Source organism: Scyliorhinus torazame, unplaced genomic scaffold (genome assembly GCF_047496885.1).
Source record: "Scyliorhinus torazame isolate Kashiwa2021f unplaced genomic scaffold, sScyTor2.1 scaffold_1816, whole genome shotgun sequence".
NCBI classification, from domain to species: domain Eukaryota; kingdom Metazoa; phylum Chordata; class Chondrichthyes; order Carcharhiniformes; family Scyliorhinidae; genus Scyliorhinus; species Scyliorhinus torazame.
The window spans coordinates 21,991-28,916 of NW_027309543.1; positions in this window are offsets into that span (position 1 = coordinate 21,991).

Sequence of the window (6,926 nt, forward strand, 5' to 3'; positions counted from 1 at the left end):
CTGCAGGATGTTTTATGTTGTTCGTCCGACAGGAGAATTTTTCTCACTGTCACACACCCATTCACCTGAAAGTTCTGAGCACTTGCCCTCAGAGACCCACCGCGGCCAGACGCTTGTTCAGCGGAACCAACTTATCTGCAGATACCTGGTCAGCAGACCAGACGCTTGTTCAGTGGAACTAGTTTGTCTGCAGACACTTCAGCTGATACTGGTTCGGGTATCAGACGCCCGATCGTAGCTGCTCTTGTGATTCGAGGATAGAATCACTGTAGCAGCCCCACCACGATGACTACATTTTTGCCCGTTCTTGTCGGTTGCTCAGGCAGTGGAGAAACGGCGCGAGACCCGCCCTGCCTGGGGACCCCCCCGTTGGTCAAACACACTTGGGTAGGGGAGATACGGCATTGGTAGCCGTCCTACCCGGGGACTCCATCCAAATCTTACCCGTCGCGGCCCATACGCACCTCATTTGGCATTTTTCATTTCAAAACGTTTTTATTTGTTTAGGCGACCTTTAGGTTGCTGCCACCTGGTGTCCCAAGTGGTGTTGTTCTGCTGGACCATTTTTCTGAGGGTGGATTTTAGGGTCCGATTCATGCGCTCCACGATACCACTCGACTGTTGGTGGTTTGCTATGTGGAATTTTTGTGTGATGCCAAATATCGTGAGGACGTTCTGCATGACCCGTCCCGTAAAATGGGAACTTTGGTCAAATTCAATGCTGCGGGGGAGTCCCCATCTTGTAAAGATGTGGTGGGTCAAAATCTTGGCTGTGGTTTTTGCAGTGTTTGTGCGGGCTGGGAATGCTTCCACCCATTTTGTAAATGTGTCAATTACCACAAGTACATATTTATAGCCATTCCTGCAAGGGGGCAATGGTCCTATAAAATCGATCTGGAGGTTAGTCCAGGGGCCGTTACTGGGTCGGGTGTGGCTGAGTTGAGCCTTTTTGGCATATCTGTCCGGATTATTCTGGGCACAGATAAGACAATTCTCGATGTAATGATTTACATCTTCCTTTAAATTCGGCTTCCAACAAAGCTGTTTGAGGTGGGCTGTAGTGGGATCGATTCCCTGATGTCCATGACCGTCATGGAACAAACAAATCAGTTGATTCCTGTCCTGTTCAGGAACCACATAAAGGGTGTCTTTTAACACCACACCGTCATGTGTGGTCAGTGCATTTGTAAATCTCTCATAGGGAGCTGGATATTTTCCCTTTACAATCTCCCTGAGATTGCTGTCCTGCTTCTGGGCCTCCACTAGATCCTCGATCTTTGTCTGTGTGACCTGAACTGCACTCACTGTGCGCTTTCGGGGGGTGTCCAAAGGTATCCGTGCCTGGAACCTGCTTTAGCCAGTGCGTCGGCTTTCACATTTCCAGGGGGGGAGGAACGATGGTGACTGCGAACTTTGATTATCCTAAAATACCTGTTCTGTGCTCTCTCTAAAATATGACGGAGTAATGGGGCTGAGGGGAGGGGTTTCCCGTCTGCGGAAACAAATCCTCTTGCTTTCCACAGGGGCAGGAATTCCGTAAGGCAGTTGCAGACATAGAGGCTGTCCGAGTATATGTCTGCTGGGCTGGGGAAGGAATCTGGGTGTTCCACTATATATGCGATGGCCGCAAGCTCTGCTGCCTGCGGCCTAAGTGGCCTGGCAGTTCTAACGATATTTCCTCGAGGGCTTGTCCCTGCGTGTCCTCGACATAAATACCGCAACCTGTTATGCGCTTCCCATCCAAGACTGTGGAACATCCATCCACATAGATCTTTATGGGCTCACACGTGTCCGTGTGCTGGGGGCTCTGGGTTGAACTACCTATCTTTCAGGGGGGTGTTTTAGCGATAAAGGGGCCTGTGTTGTGGTGTGGAGAGATAATTTCGCATTCATGGGGGGTTCCGGGGTACTGTAAGTTGTCGGCTGAATAGGTGTGTGTCTTTGTCCTTTTCACAGTGATGTCCTGTCCCTGCAAGAGAAGGGTCCATCTCGCTGCTCTAATCTGGCTTACTGTACCGTCCAGTAAATGTTGGGTGGGGGTGTGTTCGGTGAGAATTGTGATGGGGTTCAGTCCGGTAATGTACGAAAAATACTGGACTGCCCAAAATACTGTGAGCAGGTGACTCTCACAGGCTGAAAATCCCTGCTCCACAGCATCTAACAATCTGGAGGCGTAAGCAACTGGTCGTGCCGTTCCTGGAGGAGCACGGCCGAAAGGGTGTGGTATGTGGTCGCTACCTCTATGGCGTAAGGGGAAAGCGGGTCTGGAACTTGTACTGCAGGGGCTGCTATGAGCGCCTGTTTTAAAGAGTCCACAGCATCCGTATGCTGCGGAAGCCATTCCCAGGGGGCTCCTTTCTTTAGGAGGTCCGAGAGGGGCGCTGCCTTGCTGGCGAAACCGTCGATGTGGTTTCGGCAGTAGCCAATCAGTCCTAAAAACGACCGGAGGGCTGAAACGTTCTGGGGAAGGGGCAATTTAGCAATCGAGTCAATTCTTTTATGCTCGATCTCGCGTTTACCATATGTGATAATTGTACCCAAATATATCACTTTTTCTTCCAAAATCTGGGCCTTTTTGGGGTTAACTTTACAACCGATTGAGTGTAAGAGTTCCAGGAGTTCGGACAGAAGTGCAATGTGCTCTTCCTTGGTGTCTGTCTGCAGTAGTAGGTCGTCTACATACTGTACCAGACATTTGGGGTGACAGAATTTGGCTAAGCCATTTGCCAGCTGTCGGTGGAAAATGGAGGGGGAGTTGTGGAATCCTTGTGGCAGGCATGTCCACGTGCACTGCTGCGCTTTAAAGGTGAAGGCAAATTTATACTGGCACGCCTTTGCCAATGGAATGGACCAGAATCCATTACTGACATCCAAAACCGTAAAGAATCGGGAATTGAGTCCCTGCTTGAGCATGGTCTCGGGACTTGTTGCTACTGTGGGGATGATTTTGTTGAGTTCCCGGTAATCGATGGTCAGTCGCCATGATCCATCGGGCTTCCTCACTGGCCAAATCGGGGCATTATTAGTGGAGGCTACTGATCTAAGTACGCCCTGCTCTAATAAGCTTTCTATTACCTTGGAGATTTCTCCCTCTGCCTCTTGGGGAAATCCATACTGTTTTGGGGGTCTAGGGTCAGGTCCTGTTATTTGTACGGAGCCATCCACCCGTCCACAGTCGTGCTTGTGGGTCGCAAATGCTGCCCTGTTCTTTTGCAGAACTGCCCTAACCTGCCTGTCCGTGCTAAGCGTGGTCGGGTTGATCCAAAATTCGCCTACTGCGCTAATTTTATTCATGTACTCTCCTATGTTGAGCGTTGCGGGGGCTCTTGCGGATTTTGCCATCTTCCAGACACTGGTTGACTGGATCGAATGAAAGATTATGGGAATTCATGAAATCGATTCCCAGAATGTGTTCTGCTGTGTGGGGCAGGTCAACTAAAACCATGGGGTGTTTGGTGGTGATGTTACCGATTTGAATGGGTACAGGGGCTGTGATGTGACCCTGCTGTGAGTGGCCTGTAAAGCCGCTGAGGGTGATAGTGGCTGTAGTGGGCCACGTGTCTTTTTGAAACATGGTGGAGGAATTTATTGTGGTGCGGGGCCCTCCTGTGTCCCAGAGAAATTTGATGGGCTGTCCCCGAATTTATGCTGCAACTACCGGTCGTCTGGACCGATCCCAAAGCGTGTCACAGACCCAACTGGGGGAGCCCGTACACCGTCAGTCTGTTCTGGTCAAGTCCGTCTGATCCGAACGGGCGCTAACACTATGAATGGGCTCTGTCTTTTTCTTACTCAGAGTGCCCGTCTGCTGGACTCTCTGTGGCTTTTTAGGGGCATTGCACTCTCTTGCGAAGTGTCCCAACTCTCCGCAGTTGTAACACTCCTGTGACTTGGGTGGGGGGCTGTTCTTTCCCTCATTTACCCATGCGGGGTTCTGGTGTGTTTTTACTCCCTGCATATCTGCGCTGGCCTGCTTTTCCTCGGGATTCTTAACTGCGGGTTTACTATGAACAGATTGCTCCCAAGCGCGGGACAATCTTTTCACTACCCACTTGTCGTTATGGGCCTCCTCTGAGGGATTATAACTCGTGCAAGCTTTCTGTCCTGTTTCTGTGGCATGGGAGATAAGGGTGCGGGTCCATTTGGCCATGTTGTCTGGGGACAAATGGGCACGGTCTAAGTCTCCTAAGTCTGCTGCAAAGTGGATCCACAGGCGTCCAGCAAACGCTGTGGGGTGCTCGGATTTATTTTGCCTACATTTGTTGAGGCCATCTACGGGGTCACCCCGGTTATACCCGATCGCATCCAGGATCGCGGTATGCATTTCTGCAAGGGTGCCTCCTCCTACATTCTGTGGGTCGGGAAGGGCTGCTGCTACTGAAGGGTCTAAACTTAAAACGGTGAGCTTTACATGCTCTCGCTCATCCAGGCCGTACATGGTCGCCTGATGCTTGACTGTGGCAAAGAAATGGTGGGGGTCTGAGGTGGGGAGGAACGGTGTGATCTTATCGCACGCATCCCGTAATTGGGTCACTGTTAAGGGGGTGGAATATAGAAATTCCTCATCGTCCGATGTGGCTGTGCGGTGGGTGGTTACTGGGTTAATTGGAGCTTGAACTACCTGCTCTGTGGGGGGTTGGGCGCTTTTCTCTTTTGTGGCTTTCCCTGCACACATGTTCCCTGAACATATCTCTGCACTGTTTCATTCAATTCTTCCCAATCAGGGCCGTCTTCCTGATCTAATCTTTCTCCAAAGGTTTCCTGAAAACCTTTCTGAACAGAAAGCAGTGATTGCAGCTCTGCAACCTGCTTCCGGCACTTTACGTGGTCTAATGTGCTTTGTCTTTGTTCTGTGGTGGCAGCATGGAGTGCTCTTAATGCTGCCTTGAGGTCACTACACTGTTTTTGTAATGCCTCTACCTGTTTTTCCGTTTCTTCTCGTACCAGGACTGCACGTTGCGTGTCCTGATAGGCCTTTTCGTATTGCGACTGAAAGCTGCTTAAGTGCGCCAAACAAGACTGGTGAGCCCTTTTGGCGTCATCCACCTCTCCATCTTTTGCTGCCAATTTCCTTCTCAAGTCTAAATTCTCCTTTTCTACCTCGCTTACATCGACCTTACTCATCCGATGTATGCCCTCTACTTCTTTCCGGAGCGTCCTACGACCTCCTCTGTGCCTCGCAATTGTGCCAAGCAGGACACGATTGCCATCGGCTTGCGAGCTTTCCCTAAGCTCTTTTTGTGGATCTCGCTCAGGTTCTCCCACGAAGTATGTCCTATACTCCCGGGCCCTGAATCCTCGTTGTCACAGAATTCATTCCAAAGGGGCCATCCTTTCCCTGAGATATTTCCTGATCTCTTCCTCCCAAATGGGACATTGTCCCACTCTACTGCTGCTGGTCGCTGCGACCGCAAATTCACGTGTTTCTGCTTCGATCTGGTCTGTTGCATTCGCTGCTCCCAGTGCCGTCTACTCTACATTGGAGAGACTAAACTTTGTGGGTGACCACTTTGCAGAACACGCCGGGCCGTCCGCAAGCAGGACCCTGATCTTCCTGTTGCCATTTTAACTCACCGCCCTGTTCTCACATCCACATGTCTGCCCTTGTCCTGCTGCAATGTTCCAGTGAAGCCCAGAGCAAACTGGAGGAGCAACACCTCTTCTTCCCATTAGGCACGTTCCAGCCTTCCGGACCTACCATTGAGTTCAACATACATAGATACATAGAGTGCAGAAGGAGGCCATTCGGCCCATCGAGTCTGCACCAATCCACTTAAGCCCTCACTTCCACCCTATCCCCACCTAACCTTTTTTGGACACTAAGGGCAATTTAGCACGGCCAGTCCACCTAACCTGCACATCTTTGGACTGTGGGAGGAAACCGGAGCACCCGGAGGAAACCCACGCACACACGGGGACGACGTGCAGACTCAGCACAGACAGTGTTGGGAGAGGTTGCTACAGAGATAACGGAAGCATTGGTCATCATCTTCCAAAATTCTATAGACTCCAGAACTTCAGACTGTGAACTCTCTCCTCCACCTTCACCCCATGTTTATTTCTATCAATTTATCATTTCTTCCATTGATCTTTTCCCCTCCCCCCACTCGGGCTAACTTTCTAGTTGCCCTTTGACACTTAACCTTTGTTCTGCCATTCGCACATCCTAATCTTGTTATGTGCCACTATCAGCCCCTTCTTAGCCTCAATCACCTCCATTAACATTCCTTTTCTTTCTGTCAATCTCCACAAATCACTGGCCCTCTACCCAGCTCCACTGCTCCACACTCCCCACTACAGTATTAATCTGACCCTATTTCCATTTCTCTCCAGCTTTGACAAAGTCAACCAGACTTGAAACATTAACTCTCTTCTCTCTCTCGACACTGCGATCGTCCAGAATATTCCGTTTTTGTTTCCAGCATCCGCAGTAATTTGTTTTTATATTACAACAAAGGAAGAGGTTATGACACTGTCAAAAAGGTATTAAACTTGAGGATTGGGATTATGTTGGCATTAAGCAAAGTAGGACCAAGAAACTGAATAAATACAGAGAATATAAATGAAAACTAGCAAGAAACATTAAAATGGACTGCAAAAGCTTCTACAGGTAAATAAAAAGGGTAAGATTAGCAAAGAACAATGTGGGTGCATAACAAACTGACAGGAACATTTATACTGGGGAATAAGGAAATGGCAGAGAAACAAAATAACTACTTTCTGTCTTCATGAAGGAAGATGCAAAAAAAATCTCAGAAATACAAGAGAATTTAAGGACTAGTGGGAATGAGGAATTGGAAAGAAATTAGTATGTGAAAAAGGTAGCGCTGGAGAAATTAATGGGACTGAAAGTTAATAAATCCCCAGGCCTCTACATCCCAGAGTGTTGGAAGAGGTTGCTACAGAGATAATGGATACATTGGTCA